The 19,270-nt window shown below is 43.5% G+C and overlaps 1 protein-coding gene across 5 annotated transcripts in view; it reads left to right on the forward strand.

The window, feature by feature from the left end:
- Positions 1 to 19,270, forward strand: part of pitpnm2 (phosphatidylinositol transfer protein, membrane-associated 2) — a 474,817-nt gene that overhangs the window by 124,429 nt on the left and 331,118 nt on the right. The window contains exon 1 of one of the 5 annotated variants that reach the window (XM_072587646.1): positions 685 to 700. The exons of the other annotated variants lie outside the window; for them this stretch is intronic. The gene's annotated coding sequence lies outside the window, so the exon portion shown is untranslated. Of the gene's footprint in view, positions 1 to 684; positions 701 to 19,270 lie in introns of those variants that run through there. 5 annotated transcript variants of the gene reach the window in all.

The raw sequence follows: 19,270 nt of genomic DNA on the forward strand, positions 1-19,270 counted from the left end.
GTGGCATGTCTGAAAATTTGTGAGCAATATCCAAAGCGTTTCCCTTATTAACATAATTGTTTTTGTTTCTTCAAAGAGCACAATTATGTTAGTCACTTGTAAGTTTCTTTGTTACGACAGTTCACTGTTTTTAACATGACTACACCTTTTCTAGTTGGGTTAGCTGTGGACGTTATTTAACTACACAGTGTGTGGTTACTCCCGTTAACGATCTTCACGTCAAATATTCTTTTCTTATTTTTTCATGGGATATGGTAATATTGATTGCCCATTCCAAATTGTCCTAAAAAGATGATGGTGAACTGCCCTCTTGAACAACTGCAGTCCTTGGGGAATTAGGTACACTCATAATACTGTTGGAAGGGAGATCCAGGAATTCATTCAGCAACAGTGAAAGGATGGTGATATAGCTCCATGTCAAGATTTGTAATTCTTTCCTGAGATGCGCTCATTGATTGCAAAGCCAGAATTTGTTGTCCATCCCTAATTGAGGAATTTCTAAGTAGCTTGCTAGGTCATTTCAGAGATTGATCAAGAGCCAGCTACATTATTGTGGTATTGAGAATTCTGAGGAAGCATTACTAGAGCCAAACGTTAACTCTGATTTCTCTCCACAGATACTGCCAGACTTGCTGAGCTTTTCCATTGTCATGTTACATTATCATGGGTCTGGAGTAACACATAAACCAGACAATGCAAGGTAGGGATGGCAGATTTCCTTGCGTAAAGGAACTGGTCACTGTTACTGAGACTAGCTTTCTATAGATATGTCAGGAATAAAAGAATGACTGGAGCAAGATTAGAGCCAGCCAGGAGTGGAAAGTTGTGCGTGGAATCCAAAGCGGTAGGAGAGGCGCTAAATGAATATTTTCCATTGTTTTTTTTTCCTGTGTGAATATAATGTTGAGGAGAATACTGAGATACAGACTATTAGACTAAACAGGATGGAGGTTCATAAGGAGGAGGTGTTAGCTATTATGGTCAGTGAGAATCGATAGGTCCCCTGGGCTGGGTGGGGCTTATCCTAGGATTCTCTGGGAGGCTGGGGAGGAGATTGCAGAGCCTTTGACTTGAACTTTGTGGTTATTGTCTACAGGAATGGTGCCAGAAGACTGGAGGATAGCAAATGTTGTCCCCTTGTTCAAGAAGGGAAGTAGTTACAACCCTGGTAATTATAGACCAGTGAGCCTTCCTTTAGTTGTGGGTAAATTGCTAGAAAGGATTACAAGAGTTAGGATTTATAATCATTTAGAAAGGAATAATTTGATTAAGAATAATCAACATAATTTTGTGAAAGGTAGGTCGTGCCTCACAAACCTTATTGAGTTCTTTGAGAAGCTGACCAAGCAGGTGGATGAGTGTAAAGCAGTTGTTGTGGTGTATGAGGATTCAGTAAAGTGTTTGATAACGTTCCCATGGTAGGCTATTGCACAAAATATGGGGGTATGGGATTGAGGGTGATTTAGTGGTTTGGATCAGAAATTGGTTCACTGGAAGAAGACAGAGGGTGGTGGTTGATGGGAAATGTTCATCCTGGAGTTCAGTTACTAGTGGTGTACCACAAGGATCTGTTTTGGGGCCACTGCTGCTTGTTATTTTTATAAATGACCTAGATGAGGGCATAGATGTAGGTTAGTAAAATTTGCAGATGATACTAAAGTTGGTGGAGTTGTGGATGGTGCGGAAGGATGTTGCAGGTTACAGAGGGACATAGATAAGCTGCAGAGCTGAGAGATGGCAAATGGAGATTATGTGGAAAAGTGAGGTGATTCATTTTGGAAGGAGTAATAGGAATACCAAGTCCTGGGCTAATGGTAAGATTCTTGGTAGTGTGGATAAGCTGAGAAATCTTGATGTCCATGTGCATAGATCCCTGAAAGTTGCCATCCAGGTTGATAGGATTCTTAAGATGGCTAATGGTGTGTTAGCTTTTATTAGTGGAGGGATTGAGTTTTGGAGCCACCAAGTCATGTTGCAGTTGTATAAAACTGGCATGGCCTGTACTTGGAATATTGTGTACAGTTCTAGTCGCCGTATTATAGGAAGGATGTGGAAGCATTGGAAAGGGTGCAGAGGAGATTTACTAAGATGTTGCCTGGTATGGAGGGAAGGTCTTATGAGGAAAGATTGAGGGATTTAAGATTGTTTACCTTAGAGAGAAGAAGGTTGAGCAGTGACTTAATAACGACAAGCAAGATAATCCGAGGAGTAGATAGGTTGGACAGTGAGAGCCTTTTTCCTGGGATGATGATGGCTAGCACAAGGGGACATAGCTTTAAATTGAGGGATGGTAGTAATAGGACAGATGTCAGAGGTAGGTTCTTTACTCAGATTAGTGATGGCGTGGAATGCCCTGCCTGCAACAGTAGTAGATTTGGCAGCTTTAAGGGCAACTAAATGGTCATTGGATAAACATATGGATAATAATGGAATAGGTGGGCTTCAGATTGGTTTCACAGGTTGGCACAGCATTGAGGGCTGAAGGGCCTGTACTGTGCTGGAATGTTCTATGTTCTGTGTTCAATTCCACCCGCTGCCATGGTGAGATTGGAACCTGTGTCCTCAGATCGTTTCCTTGAGCCTTTGAATAACTAGTCATTCCAGTGATGTTACCCTTGTATCATTGTATCGCTGTTGGTGTACGGCTTGGGTAGTTGCTTTCCCATGTATTTACTGCTTTTGTCTTTATATGTGGTAGAGGTCATGGCTTGGAAAATATTGTCGAAAGAGGCTAGGTTAGTTACTGCAGTGCATGTTGTGTTTGTACACAAAATTGTCACTGTGCTTTGGTTGAGTTGCATATGGATGTTGATGTTTCTGTCAAATGGGCTGATTTAGCCTAGATAGTGTCAAGCTTTTTGAATGTTGTTGAAGCTACACTCATCCAGGCAAGTGAAGAGTATTCCTTCACACTTCTGACTTGTGCCTTGCAGATAGTAAACGGCTTTTGGGGATCACGAGGTGAGTTACTCCACACCGAATTCCCAACCTTTGACCTGTTCTTGTAACTGGATTTCAATTCCAGATTCTTTCTTGTTGGTGCAGGTCATTGCCTCGGCTATTGTATTGTGAATGTTGCTTGATACATTACCCAAAGCCTGAATGTTATCCAAGTCTTGATACATGTGGACATATAATGCTTCAATATATGAGGAGTTGCGAATGCTGCTGCACATTGTGTAATCATTAGCAAACATTCTTGCTTCTGACCTTACAATGAAAGCAAGGTCATTGATGAAGCAGCTGAAGATTGTTGGGCCTTGGCCAACTACCCTGACTTCTGCAGTGATGATCTGGGGCTGAGATAACTGACCTTCAGCCAGAATAGCTATCTTCCTTTGTGCTGGTTCTGACTCCCATCTACTGGAAATTTTCCCTTTAATTTTTATTTACTCCAGTTTTATTCAGGCTCCTTGATTCCATACTCACTTCAATGCTATATGTTCCCAATCAGCTCAGTACTTAACCAAACAGTAAACCGCATGACTCCGAGGTATAACTGTACCCACTTTTATGATCTAAATTTGATAGTCTGCCTTGTGCTTTTGTGTAGTCACCTATAATTTTTCTGATGCTCTACCCAAATACTTCAGTGAGACAGGTGAGATATAAGTCTTTTAAGCTATGTTATTTTACAACAAGTGATTTTTAAGGAAGGAAAACAACTCCCTTTTTTTTCAATTGACTGTAGGACCATCTTGGAAAAAGAGAAGGGTAATAAAAACATCCCATCAGAGCCCACTTAGTAAGCCCTGTGGTTATTCTCATTATCATTGACATAATCGTCATGTTGTTAAGCATCAGTCAGCCCACCATCCTCCCTGTGTCTCTGGATTAATCAAAACAATTTCCTGCTACCTTTTAAAAGGTAAAAATAATGACTGCAGATGTTGGAAACCAGATTCTGGATTAGTGGTGCTGGAAGAGCACAGCAGTTCAGGCAGCATCCAAGTAGCTTCGAAATCGACGTTTTGGGCAAAAGCCCTCTCTTATTCCTGATGAAGGGCTTTTGCCCGAAACGTCGATTTCGAAGCTACTTGGATGCTGCCTGAACTGCTGTGCTCTTCCAGTACCACTAATCAAGGATGCTACCTTTAAAAGTCAATCAGGAGTACCTTGTTTAATGGGCCTCACTTGGGGAAACAGACCTTCAAGGCAGCTGGGTAGTGATCTCTTGATAATGTTACTAGACTAGGTAAAAACAATGACTGCAGATGCTGGAACCAGATTCTGGATTAGTGGTGCTGGAAGAGCACAGCAGTTCAGGCATTTCAGTCAGGCAGACTGAGGATATCCTCTTAATCGTGATCTAGAAGAGACACTTGGTGCAGGCAACATTCAATTGATGGAATCAAAAGTTGTTAACACACTGAGTTCTAACTGTGCAGACAGTATATCACGATGTACAAGGAATCCTGATGAAGGGCTTTTGCCCGAATCGTCGATTTTGCTGCTCCTTGGATGCTGCCTGAACTGCTGTGCTCTTCCAGCACCACTAATCCAGAATGTTACTAGACTAATAATCTAGAATCTTAGATTATTGTTTGGGAGGTATGGATTCAAATCCTGGCATAGCAGATTCCGTAAAAATATTTGTAACAGGCTCTGCAAAGTTCCTTAAGAGGGCTCTTGTGGTGTACTGATAATGTCCCTAACTCTGAACGAGGAAACTTGGGTTCAGGTCCACCTGCACCAGAGGTATGTCATTACATCTCTGTACGAGTTGTATAGAAAATATCAGGAAATGTAATTTTTTAGCAGCCTGAAATAAGAACTCTGAAGTGTGGTAGTTTTCGGCATGTGTCAAATACCTATGTGATCAAAATAATGTACACTACAGCAGTTTAAACAGCATTTTACAGTTTTATAGATTGGCATTCTTTTATTACTCTATCATTATTTATTGTAAATAACACAATTATCATAGAAATCATAGAATCCCGACAGTGTGGAAACAGGCCATTTGGCCAAGTCCAAACTGACCCTCTGAAGAGTATCCCACCCAGACCCATTCCCTTATCCTATCAGGAGAAAGTGAGAACTGCAGATGCTGGAGATCAGAGCTGAAAATGTGTTGCTGGAAAAGTGCAGCAGGTCAGGCAGCATCCAAGGAACAGGAGAATCGACGTTTCGGGCATAAGCCCTTCTTCAGGAATGACATTCCTGAAGAAGGGCTTATGCCCGAAACGTCGATTCTCCTGTTCCTTGGATGCTGCCTTACCCTATCACTCTACATTTCCCTGAACCAATACGCCTAGCCTACACATCCCTGAACACTATGGGCAATTTAGCATGGCCAATTCACCTAACCTGCTCATCTTTGGACCATGGAAGGAAACTGGAGCACCCGGAGGAAACACACGCAGACATAGAATGTGCAAACTCCACACAGTTGCCCGAGGCTGGAATCGAACCCGAGTCCCTGGCGCTGAGGTGGCACTGCTAACCACTGAAGCATCATTTTGTCTAAAGTTTGAGAAAATAAAAATAAAACCTGTGGAGCACTTCCTATTATAACAGCTGAAAGAGTACGCCAGTTCCCCACCATTCCATGTTTCTAATGTGGGAGTATATTTTGTTGAACTGTGGGGGAGCGATGGCCAAGTGGTATTATCACTGGACTGTGAATCCACTGACCCAGGGAGTGGTCTGGGGACCCAGGATCGAATCCTGCCATGACAGATGGTGAAGTTTGAATTCAATAAAAATCTGGAATCAAGTGTCTAACAAAGTAATGGGGTAAATAATGGGGCTCAGGCCTCTGGCACGGAGCCTGTCCCCGCTACTCAGAAGGGAAGGGTGGAGAAGAGCAGAGCAATAATAATTGGGGACTCGATAGTTCGGGGCACAGATAGGCGGTTTTGTGGGAACGAGAGAGACTCACGTTTGGTATGTTGCCTCCCAGGTGCAAGGGTACGTGACGTCTCTGATCGTGTTTTCCGGGTCCTTAAGGGGGAGGGGGAGCAGCCCGAAGTCGTGGTCCATATTGGCACCAATGACATAGGTAGGAGGAGTGCTGAGGATGTTAGACAGGCTTTTAGGGAGCTAGGTTGGAAGCTCAGAGTTAGAACGAACAGAGTTGTTGTCTCTGGTTTGTTACCCGTGCCACGTGATAGAGAGTCGAGGAATAGGGAGAGAGAACAGTTAAATGCGTGGCTACAGGGATGGTGCAGGAGGGAGGGATTTCGGTACTTGGATAACTGGGGTTCTTTCTGGGGAAGGTGGGACCTCTATAAACAGGATGGTCTGCACCTGAACCTGAGGGGCACCAGTATCCTTGGGGGGAGGTTTGCTAGTGCTCTTGGGGGGGGGTTTAAACTAACTCTGCAGGGGTATGGGAACCCAGACTGTAGCTTTAGGGTGCAGGACCTGGAGTGTAGGGAGGTTAGGAATATGGCATCAATCTTGAGGGAGGGTGCCTGTAAACAGAAGAGTGGCTTGAAGTGTGTATACTTTAATGCCAGAAGTATACGAAATAAGGTAGGTGAACTCGCAGCGTGGGTTGGTACCTGGGACTTCGATGTTGTGGCTATTACGGAGACGTGGCTAGATCAGGGACAGGATTGGCTGTTGCAGGTTCCAGGGTTTAAATGTTTTAGTAGGGTCAGAGGTGGGGGTAAAAGAGGGGGGGGTGTGGCTTTGCTTGTCAAAGATAGTATTACAGCGGTGGAAAGGAAGATGGACGAAGATTTGCCATCTGAGGTAGTTTGGGTTGAGGTTAGGAATAGGAGAGGTGAGGTCACCCTGTTAGGAGTCTTTTACAGGCCTCCTAATAGTCCTAGAATCGTTGAAGAAAGGATTGCGAAGATGATTCAGGAGAAGAGTGACAGTAATAGGGTGATTGTTATGGAACACTTTAACTTTCCTGATATTGATTGGGAAAGCTATAGCTCAAGTTCGTTAGATGGGTCAGTGTTTGTGCAATGTGTGCAGGAGAGTTTCCTGACACAATATGTAGATAAGCCAACAAGAGGTGAGGCCATACTGGATTTGGTTCTGGGTAACGAACCAGGCCAGGTATTAGAACTAGAGGTAGGTGAGCACTTTGGGGACAGTGACCACAATTCGGTGATTTTTACTCTAGTGATGGAGAGGGATAAGTGTGTACTACAGGGCAAGAGTTATAGCTGGGGGCAGGGAAATTATGATGCGGTGAGGCATGACTTAGGATGTGTGGATTGGAAAAGTAGATTCCAAGTCAAGAGCGTAATTGATATGTGGAACTTGTTCAAGGAGCAACTATTGAGTGTCCTTGATAAGTACGTACCTATCAGGCAGGGAGGAAAGGGTCGTGTGAGGGAGCCGTGGTTTAATAAGGAGTTGGAATCCCTTGTTAAATGGAAGAGGGCGGCCTTTGTAAAGATGAGGCGTGAAGGTTCAATAGGGGCAATTGAGAGTTATAAGGTAGCCCGGAAGGACCTGAAGAGAGAGCTAAGAGCAGCAAGGAGGGGACATGAAAGGTCCTTAGTTGGTAGGATTAGGGAAAACCCTAAGGCTTTCTATAGGTATGTTAGGAATAAAAGAATGACTAGGGAAGGAATAGGTCCAGTCAAGGATAGTAATGGGAAGTTGCGTGTGGAGGCTGAAGAGATTGGGGAGGCGCTGAATGAATACTTTTCGTCAGTATTCACTCAGGAACAGGACATTGTTGTCGATATGAATACTGAGGCACGAATAAGTAGAATGGATGGCTTTGAGATATGTAGAGAAGAGGTGTTGGAAATTCTGGTAAGGGTGAAAATAGATAAGTCCCCTGGGCCTGATGGCATTTATCCTAGGATTCTCTGGGAAGCAAGGGAGGAGATTGCAGAGCCATTGGCCTTGATTTTTGTGTCCTCTTTGTCGACAGGAGTAGTGCCAGAGGACTGGAGGCTAGCAAACGTGGTTCCCTTGTTCAGGAAGGGGAGTAGGGATAACCCTAGTAACTATAGGCCAGTGAGTCTCACTTCTGTTGTGGGCAAAGTCTTAGAGAGAATTGTAAGGGATAGGATTTATGCACATCTGGATAAGAATGATGTGATCAAGGATAGTCAGCATGGTTTTGTGAAGGGCAGGTCGTGCCTCACAAACCTTATTGAATTCTTTGAGAAGGTGACTAAGGAGGTAGATGAGGGGAAAGCGGTAGATGTGGTATATATGGATTTTAGTAAGGCGTTTGATAAGTTCCCCCATGGTAGGCTACTGCAGAAAATACAGAGATATGGCATTGAGGGTGAGTTGGAGGTTTGGATTAGGAATTGGCTCTCTGGAAGAAGACAGAGGGTAGTAGTTGATGGCAAAGGTTCATCTTGGAGTGCCGTCACTAGCGGTGTTCCGCAAGGATCTGTTTTGGGACCATTGCTGTTTGTCATTTTTATAAATGACCAGGAGGAAGGGTTAGAAGTTTGGGTGAGCAAGTTTGCGGATGATACGAAAGTCGGAGGAGTTGTAGACAGTGAGGAAGGATATGGCAGGTTACAGTGGGATATAGAGAAGCTGCAGAGCTGGGCAGAAAGGTGGCAAATGGAGTTCAATGTAGCTAAGTGTGAAGTGATTCACTTTGGTAAGAGTAATAAAAAGATGGATTACTGGGCTAATGGTAGACTACTTGGTAGTGTGGAAGAGCAGAGGTCTCTTGGTGTCCATGTACACAGATCTCTGAAAGTTGCCACCCAGGTAAATAGTGCAGTGAAGAAGGCATATGGCGTACTGGCTTGTATTGGTAGAGGAATTGAGTTCCGGAGTCCTGAGGTCATGCTGCAGTTGTATAAGACTCTGGTGCGGCCGCATCTGGAATATTGTGTGCAGTTTTGGTCGCCATACTATAGGAAGGATGTGGAGGCACTGGAACGGGTGCAGAGGAAGTTTACCAGGATGTTGCCTGGTATGGTAGGAAGATCCTATGAGGAAAGGCTGAGGCACTTGGGGTTGTTTTCATTGGAGAAAAGAAGGTTTAGGGGTGATTTGATAGAGGTGTACAAGATGATTAGGGGGTTAGATAGGGTTGACAGTGAGAACCTTTTTCCACGTATGGAGTCAGCTATTACAAGGGGGCATAGCTTTAAATTAAGGGGGGGTAGATATAGGACTGATGTTAGGGGTAGGTTCTTCACTCAGCGAGTCGTAAGTTCATGGAATGCCCTGCCAGTAGCAGTAGTGGACTCTCCCTCTTTATGGGTATTTAAGCGGGCATTGGATAGGCATATGGAGGATAGTGGGTTAGTGTAGGTTAGGTGGGCTTTGATTGGCGCAACATCGAGGGCCGAAGGACCTGTACTGCGCTGTATTCTTCTATGTTCTATGTTCTATAAATACCTTGAAACCATTGTTGATTGTTGGCAAAACCCATCTGGGTCACTAATGCCCTTTAGGGAACGTAACTGCCAGTCTTACCTGGTCTGGCCTAAATGTGACTCCAGACTCGCAGCGATGTGATTGACCCTTAACTTGCCTCTGGGCAATTAGGGATGGGCAATAAATGCTGGCCTAGCCAATGATGCCCTCATCCGAAGAATGAATATAAAATATAACTGGCTGTGATAAGGGCAGTGAGAGGCATTACAAAGATTTTGTGGAGCGATTTCTTTTCTCGGGTAAAGTTAGTACAAAAACAGACTATCTCATAATTGACCACATCCGGGCAGACTGACGATATCCTCTTAATCGTGATCCAGAAGAGCCACTTGGTGCAGGCAACATTCAATTTATGGAACCAAAAGTTGTTAACACACTGAGTTCTAACTGTGCAGACAGTATATCACTATGTACAAGGAGCATTATGACAGGAAAAGCCAGTTTGCCAACTGTACTGTCATTAGAGCTCCTCAAGCTACATAAAACAAAAGCTTCCATTTCAAATAAACATTTTATACTGACTGTTAACATCACTCGACTTCACTGCAAGCTATGTGTCTGTTGCATGATTTTGTTTTAAAGAAAGCATTACAATTTTACTAAATTCTTTTGCACTCTAAGGTGATTGCTCCATGATATATACATTGATTGGAGCTGGACAGGAATAAAGCTGTTGGGGTAGATGTGGTAATGTCTCTTATATTGCTACTGAGAGATGGAAAATAACCACCAGGCACTGTGGAATCATAGATTCATACAGTGTAGAAAAGGCCCTTCACCCATCGAGTTTGCACTGTCATAACTATCACCAAAGGTGCACTAATCCCTATTTCCTGCACTTGTCCTATATCCCTGAAAGCTAAGATATTTGAATTACTCATCCAAATAGTTTTTAAAGGTCATAAAGTCTCCAGTCTCCACTACCTTCCCAGGCAGTGCATTCCAGATTCTCACCACCTGCTGAATGAAAAGGTTTTTATTCCTCAAATCCCCTCTGAATCTCCTGCCCCTTACCCTAACACGATGCCCTCTCGTGATTAACCCCTCAACCAAGGGGAACAGCTGCTCTCTCTTCACCCTGTCCATATACCTCATAATAGTAGACACCTCAATCATGTCCCTGCTCTTTTCTGCTTGAAAGAAAACAATCCAGGCTTATCTAGTCTTTCCTGATATCTCGTCTTTCCTGACGGCTCAGTTTCTCCATCCAAGGCAATGTCCTGGTCAACCTCCACTGTGGCCCCTCCAGTGTTGTCACATCCTTTCTGTAATGATGTGTCTAGAACTGCACACAGTACCCCAGCTGTGGCCTGGCCAGCTGTTTGTACAACTCCAACATTATCTTCTTGCTTTTATACTCTGTGCCACAATTGATGAAAGCAAATGTCCCATATGCCGCATTAACTGTTCTATTCATGTGCTTGCTGGTTTCAGGGATCTGTGAATAATTACACCAAAATTCCTTGTTTCTTCTTCGTAAGTGCAGCACTTTACACATAAAAGGGTTAAATACCTAATTAAAATGCCTAGTTAACATTCCCACCCCTCATATTTTCATCTACATCACTTATGTATGTAATAAACCATCAGGGTCCCAGTACTGTTTCTTGTGGCACACCGCTAGACACCAGCCTTCTGTCACTTAAACAGCCTTCTACCAACATTCTTTATGTCCAATTACTAAACCAGTTTCTGATCTATCTCGCCAAGGTTCCCTCAGTTCCACATGCTTCTCAATCATTTTCCCCTGTGGGACCTTGTCAAAAGTTTTGCTAAAATCTTGCTCCTGATGGGAGACTCACCAGTCTGTAATTTCCTGGTTCATCTCTACCAATCCTTGTAAAAAGTGGAACCACATTAGCTGTCCTCCTGTACTCTGGCACTTCCCCTTGGCTAGAGAAGAATTGAAGATTTGTGTCACAGGTCCTGCAATCTTCTGCTTTGCCTCCTACAGCAGCCTGGAGTGCAATTCATCTAGGCCAGGGGATTTGTCTGTTTTTAAGTCCGACAAAGCCTCAATTAAATCCCATTTCCTGTGTGAAATTGTGCAAGTTCCCCACAGTCCGTTTTCCTGAATTCCGTACCTATATTCTCTTTTTCCAGAGTGAAGACTGAAAAGAAATATTCATTTAGCACCCTTCCAATATCCTGTGATTTCACACACAGATTGCCCCTTTGGCCTCTAATGGGCCCTACTCTTTCTCTGGGTAACCTCTTCTGATTAATGTATTTTAGGATTTTTCCCTAATCCTGGTCACGTGTCTTTTTTCATGCCTCCTTTTTTGCTCTTCTAACTGCTTACTTAAGTTCCCTTCTGCACTTTCAGTATTCCTGCAGAGATGAATTACTCCCTTTGAACTTGCTAAATGTCCTACTCTTCTTCCTCATCCAGTCCTGAATTGTCCTTTTTCCTGCTCTTTGTCCTGAAATCCAGTCCGATTCCTTCTAAAGGATACTCTCCCCAGCTTCTTTTCTTGAACTCCACGCCCCCCCCTTTTTTTTCTTCTGCTGTCGACTTGCCTTTGAGGAGCTATTCCCAGTCTATTGTGGCTACATCCTGCTTTATTTGATAAAATCTGCCTGCCCCCAATCCAAAGCCACCTTTTTCCTTGTCCAGATCAAATTTGAACCATACTATGTTGTGGTCTCTATCGCCTAAATGTTCCCCCGCTGCCAAATTGAACAGTTCTGGCTTCTCTCCCAGAGCTAGAACCAGCACTGCACCGTGCTTTGTTGCGCCTTCTATGTATACAGTAGATACAATAAACTCCCCTGGCACACTTCAGGAAATCTGCCCTCTCTAAACCCTTCACACTATGAGTATCCCAATTTATGTTGGAAAGGTTGGAATCTCTGAATATAATTACCTGATTATTATTATTCTTAGACACCAGTGTGAACTGTCTACATATTTGCTGCTCCATTTCCCACTGACTCTTTGGGGACCTATAATACGTCCCCAGTAAGTGGATGCCCCCTTCACATTCTTGAGTTGCACCCACAAAGTCTCGTTTGAAGACTTTCCAAGATATCATCTCTCCTTATTGCAGTGAGTGACTCCTTAATTAATAGTGTGACTCAACAGCTTTTTTACACCCTCCTCTGTGTCACTAAAGATCCTATATTCTGGAATGTGGAGTTGCCAGTCCAGCCCTTCTCTCAACCATGTTTCTGTGATAGCAACAATATTATACTTCCATGTGTCAATCTGTGGCATTAACCCATCAGTCTTACCTATTATACTCTAGGATTAAAGTAAAAGAATATCCAGCGTTGCATTATGCTCTTGACACTTAACATAGCTGAACTCAGTATGACTTGCTTCCTTTGCTGTAGAATGATCATGGAATCATAGAATCCCTACAGTGCGGAAGCAAAACATTCTGCCCATCAAGTTCATACTGCCTCTCTCTCTCAAGACCATTCTATTCACACTCACTCCTCTACCCTATCTCTGTAACCCACCATTTCCCATGGCTCATCCACCTAACCTACACATCTCTGGACACTTGTAGGCAACTTAGCATGGCCAGTCCACCTAACATAAGCATCTTTGGATTGTGGGAGGAAGCCAGAATACTTGGAAGAAACCCATGCAGACACTGAGAACATTCAAAAGCCACACAGACAGTAACATGTGTCTCTGTTTCATCAGTATTCTGTGTCTCTTCCCCCACTGCCAGACTAGTTTTAAACTCCTCCCAACAGGACAAGCAAACCTTACCTGCAAGATGTTGGTCCCAATGTGGTTCAGGTGCAGACCATCCTGTTTGTACATGTCCCCCTTTCGCAAAAACGGGAATCTAAAACCCTCTCTCTTGTGTCAACTCCTGAGCAACACATTCATTTCTAAACTCGCTAGTGCATAGTATTGGGAGTAATCCAGAGATTACAACTATTGAGGTTCTGCTTTTTAATCTACTGACTAGCTCCCTGAATTCTTGATACAAGTCCTCATTCCTTACTTTGCCCATATTATTGGTCCCAACATGTACCATGACCTTTAATTCATCACCTGTTTCAGGATGCCCTGCAGCTGTTTCGTGCCATCTCTGACCCTGGCACCAGAGAGGGCACACACCATCTTGGAATCAGGTCTTCACACATGAGAAATGCTTGAGTGCTCCTCTGACTAAAGAATCCTCTATCACTACTGCTCTTCCAAGCCCCCTGTACAGTCAGGTTGCTTGTCATTGGCAGAAGCTTGGTTCTCTTTGCATTCCTCCGCGGTACCAGCACCCTCATCTGCTTCCAAAATGGAATGCCAGTTTGTGAGTGGGACCCTACGGGACACCTGCACTACCTGCCTGTTCTTTATGAACTGTCTGGTGGTCACCCATTACGTTCATTTCTCTAGTCCCTTGAGCTGTGGTGTGACTGCCTTTCTAAACATGCTATCCATGTACTGTTAGCCTCACTGATATGCCACAGTGTCTCCAATCGATGGTCAAGCTCTGAAACCTGCAGCTCCAGCTTCTGCAGCTGGAAGCACGTCCTGCACATGTGGTCACCTGGGACACTGGCAGCATTCAGGATTCCTGACGAGACAAGTTATACATTTGGCTTATCTGGCCTCTCCTGACAGCATTTAAGCGTATAATTTAGGTCTTAAAGTGGAATTGTTAGTCTATTTTGTTAGACATCCTACTCTATCACTAAGATTGTGAAAAGGCTAACTGTAAATGAGTTTCCACTGCTCTAAATCTGTAGGATAAGAAAGGGTTAACCATTAATTGTCAGGTGCCCAGTACTCCCCACTCCGGAGCCCTCTCACCTTTTGAAGCTATGATGTCGACAGAGCCACACTGAAGATTCTCTCAGTGTTCCCATAGCAGTTTCCCAATTATTGTGTCCCTCCCCACCTTCTGGCTGCTGCTGCAGGGTCTCCTGACTGCTGCTCCAAGCCATGTGCCCTGTTTGAATCTCAAGAACCTGGTTTGCAATGTCACAAACTGTTCGTAACAATGCATTAATGCTCTTGAACCTTCCGGTTAACTGATGCAAAGAACATTTTAACTGAAGCTGATGAATATTATAATACTTCTCACTAGAATAGAACTGCACAAGGCTATACCCAAATTCTCCCACTTTCAGTTGCAATGCAGGACACTGTACATTGTTGGCTGTCAGTACTCACCTGCAGCAAGCACAGGAAAGAATCAGTCTGTAATTGGAGGAGCAATGCCTCTCCATTTCTGTCCATAAAACCTGATTTAGAGAAGATATTTAAGTGGCCTTCTTGATCACAGGAAAACCTATTTTTGTTTTATGACCGAGTCCTGTGGAATAGTAGGATGAGACCAATGGGGTACGCCATGGTGTTACAGTTACAGTCACAGTAAATTAATTTTGGAATCGATTGTTTGTACAGATTTTATCCTTGCCCACCCTTTCAAATTCGCATTAAAATGTTCTTAATTCTGAATAAAATTGTTTGTGTTCACAAAACTGTGAACTTTTAATAAGTAACTGTTATTTCTAAATGTATGCAAGATATATATTGTGACAAAGCATATGTAAAACAAATATTCTTAAAATGGGAATTTGAACACTCCACTTGGAAATTTTGACTGTTCATAGTTTTTGATATAATTGGAAATGAAGTTAAAATTTTATCTGATTAATTCAGTATTTATTTAGCTAAATCAAGAATCTCTGCTGTTGTTAAACTTTACTATTTCTGCTGGCAGTGATTAAGAGTGTAGACGTTGAGAAGTAATTGTGAACATTAAAGTTGTTCCGATTTTCTCCTTGTCATTAGACAGAATGTACCTGTTTAAAAATGTGTATGCTGCATTGTGAGAACATTGTGGGTTTATTTGTGAAATGTAAGCTTACACTGTGATCCTAGTCCCTTGTGAAATGACGGCAGTTTCTACTTAGCAAATGGCTGGAAATCAGCCACCGGAATGGAGGTTTCTTAGTATGGAGTATTAGAAGATTTTAGAAAATTATCCTTGTTGGCAAATGTTAAAATATAAATACGTTTTTAATTTTGGAAATTATATTGAAGATGTGCTATTTAATTAGCTCATCGCCGAGGTTCAAGATTGTTCTGACGAACTAACTTGCACTTCTATTACACCTTTCACCTTCTGGGATTGTAGGAACACAGGAATAGAAATAGGCCGTACAGCCATCGTGCCTGTTCTCCCATTCAGGCCCAGAGCAGTACCCTAAGGAACCCTTAAAGGAATGCCTTTGCAATGAGATGATTGATCTCCAACAAACGCTATAATTTTATTTGTGCTAAATATGTCTAAAACCAGTGGCGAGTTTTCCCACCGATTCCCAGTGACTTCAGTTTGATGCTTAACTTTGTTAAGATGCCTTTATATCAAGGGCAGTCACTGTCTCTCATCTCTGGTGTTTAGGTCTTTTGACAATGTGTGGACCAAGCCAGTAATGAGGTCAGGAGTTGAATGGTTCTTTTTGGAAGTCAAAGTAAGCATTAGTGAGGAGGTTGTTGTTGACTAAGTGCTGCTTTATGACATTGTCAGTGACTCCTTCCGCCCCGAATTATCAAAAGTACACTGATTAGGGGAGAACTTGGCTTGATTAAGTTTGTCCTTTTTTGTTTGTGCGGTATGCTTCTGGACAAGTTTTTATGTTGTTGTCTGGATGCCAGTATTGCTGCTGCACGAGAATAACTTGCCTAGGGGTGCAGCTAGTTCTGTAGCACAAGTCTTCCATACTAAAGCTGGAATGCTGTCAGAGTCTTTATCATTTGCAGCATTGAATGCCATCATGTAGCCTGAATTGGTTGAAGGTTGTCAGTGATGCTGAGGATTTTGAGAAGGCGGATCTTGATTATCCACTCAGCACTTCCAACTAATGGTGGATGCAATGCTTCAGTCTTGTTTTTTTGTGCTGATGAACTGGACACTCTCATTAAAGATGAAAACATGTGTGCATTATTCTCCCACAATTATTTATTTAATTTTCCACTACCATTTATAATTGAATGTGGCAGAATTGCAGAGCTTTGATCTAATCCTTTGATTAAGGAGTCATTTAGATCTGTCTTTCAAGTGCTGTTTCTACAGTTTAGCATGCACATGATTCTTTGATCGAAGTTCACCAAGTTGACACCTTATTTTCAGGCATGCCTGATGTTGCACCTGGAATGTCCTCCTGCCCTGTTGATTGAATCAGGCTTAAACCCCCTCCACTTGATGGTAATGGTAGAGTGAGGGATATGCTAAGCCAGGAGACAGTAGTTGATGATGATGCTGACCGCCTCATGGCTTTCCAGTTTTTGTTTGAAATCCATCCCATTTCACAAGGTGTTAGTGCTGCACAACACAATGGTGGATATGTTCATTGAGAAGACAGGACTTTATGTTGTTGGTGCTCACACCACTTGCCACAGGCTCAGACCAGCAGTTATGTTCTTGGGGATTTGGCCAACCCAGTCATAGAACATAGAAAAATACAGCGCAGTACAGGCCCTTTGGCCCCCGATGTTGCGCTGATCCTAGCCCACTATCCTCCATATGCCTATCCAATGCCCGTTTAAATGCCCATAAAGAGGGAGAGTCCACCACTGCTACTGGCAGGGCATTCCATGAACTCACGACTCGCTGAGTAAAGAATCTACCCCTAACATGTGTCCTATACCTACCACCCCTTAATTTAAAGCTATGCCCCCTCGTAATAGCTGACTCCATACGTGGAAAAAGGTTCTCATGGTCAACCCTATCTAAACCCCTAATCATCTTGTACACCTCTATCAAGTCACCCCTAAACCTTCTTTTCTCCAATGAAAACAGCCCCAAGTGCCTCAGTCTTTCCTCATACGATCTTCCTACCATACCAGGCAACATCCTGGTAAACCTCTTCTGCACCCGTTCCAGTGCCTCCACATCCTTCCTATAGTATGGCGACCAAAACTGCACACAATACTCCAGATGCGGCTGTACTAGAGTCTTATACAACTGCAACATGACCTCAGGACTCCGGGACTCAATTCCTCTACCATAAAAGCCAGTACGCCATATGCCTTCTTCACCGCACTATTTACCTGGGTGGCAACTTTCAGAGATCTGTGTACATGGACACCAAGATCCCTCTGCTCATCCACACTACCAAGTATCCGACCATTAGCCCAGTACCCCTTCTTTTTGTTACTCATTCCAAAGTGAATCACCTCACACTTACCCACTTTGAACTCCATTTGCCACCTTTCTGCCCAGCTCTGCAGCTTATCTATATCCCGCTGTAACCTGACACATTCTTCCTCACTGTTAACAACACCGCTAGTAACTGCACTCCAAGATGAACCTTTACCATCAACTACTATCCTCTGTCTTCTTCCAGCCAGCCAATTCCTAATCCAAACTTCCAACTCCCCCTCAATGCCATACCTCCGTATTTTTTGCAGTAGCCTACCATGGGGAACCTTATCAAACACCTTACTAAAATCCATATACACCACATCTACCGCTTTACCCTCGTCCACCTCCTTAGTCACCTTCTCAAAGAATTCAATAAGGTTTGTGAGGCATGATCTGCCCTTCACAAAACCATGCTGACTATCCTTGATCACATTATTCCTATCCAGATGTTCATAAATCCTATCCCTTACAATTCTCTCTAAGACTTTGCCCACAACAGAAGTGAGGCTCACCGGCCTATAGTTACTAGGGTTATCCCTACTCCTCTTCTTGAACAAGGGAACCACATTTGCTATCCTCCAGTCTTCTGGCACTATTCCTGTAGACAACGAGGACATAAAAATCAAGGCCAATGGCTCTGCAATCTCCTCCCTTGCTTCCCAGAGAATCCTAGGATAAATGCCATCAGGCCCAGGGGACTTGTCTATTTTCACCCTTTTCAGAATTTCCAACACTTCTTCCCTACATATCTCAAAGCCGTCCATTTTAATTAATTGTGACTCAGTATTCACATCGGCAACAATGTCCTGTTCCTGAGTGAATACTGACGAAAAGTATTCATTCAGTGTCTCCCCAATCTCTTCAACCTCCACACGCAACTTCCCATGACTATCCTTGACTGGACCTATTTCGACCCTAGTCATTCTTTTATTCCTGACATACCTATAGAAAGCCTATGGGTTTTCCCTAATCCTACCAACTAAGGACTTTTCATGTCCCCTCCTGGCTGCTGTTAGCTCTCTCTTCAGATCCTTCCTGGCTACCTTATAACTCTCAATCACCCCAATTGAACCTTCACGCCTCATCTTTACATAGGCCGCCCTCTTCCATTTAACAAGGGATTCCAATTCCTGATTAAACCACTGCTCCCTCACACGACCCTTTCCTCCCTGCCTGACAGGTACATACTTATCAAGGACACTCAATAGTTGCTCCTTGAACAAGCTCCACATATCGATTGCGCCCTTGCCTTGAAGCCTACTTTTCCAAGGCACGCATCCTAAGTCGTGCCTCACTGCATCATCATTTCCCTGCCCCCAGCTATAACTCTTGCCCTGCAATGCACACTTATCCCTCTCCATCACTAGAGTAAAAGTCACCGAATTGTGGTCACTGTCCCCAAAGTTCTCACCTACCTCCAATTCTAACACCTGGCCTGGTTCGTTACCCAGAACGAAATCCAGTATGGCCTCACCTCTTGTTGGCCTGTCTACATATTGTGTCAGGAAACCCTCCTGCACACATTGGACAAACACCGACCCATCTAACGAACTCGTGCTATAGCTTTCCCAGTCAATATCAGGAAAGTTAAAGTCCCCCATAACAACCTATTACTTTCACTCTTCCCCTGAATCATCCTTGCAATCCTTTCTTGTACGTCTCTAGGACTATTAGGAGGCCTGTGGAAAACTCCTAATAGGGTGACCTCACCTTTCCTATTCCTAACCTCATCCCAAACTACCTTAGATGGCGAGTCTTCATCCATCGTCCTTTCCACCACTGTAATACTATCTTTGACAAGCAATGCCACACTTCCCCCT

Source organism: Chiloscyllium punctatum, chromosome 17 (assembly GCF_047496795.1).
Source record: "Chiloscyllium punctatum isolate Juve2018m chromosome 17, sChiPun1.3, whole genome shotgun sequence".
Classification (NCBI taxonomy): Eukaryota; Metazoa; Chordata; class Chondrichthyes; order Orectolobiformes; family Hemiscylliidae; genus Chiloscyllium; species Chiloscyllium punctatum.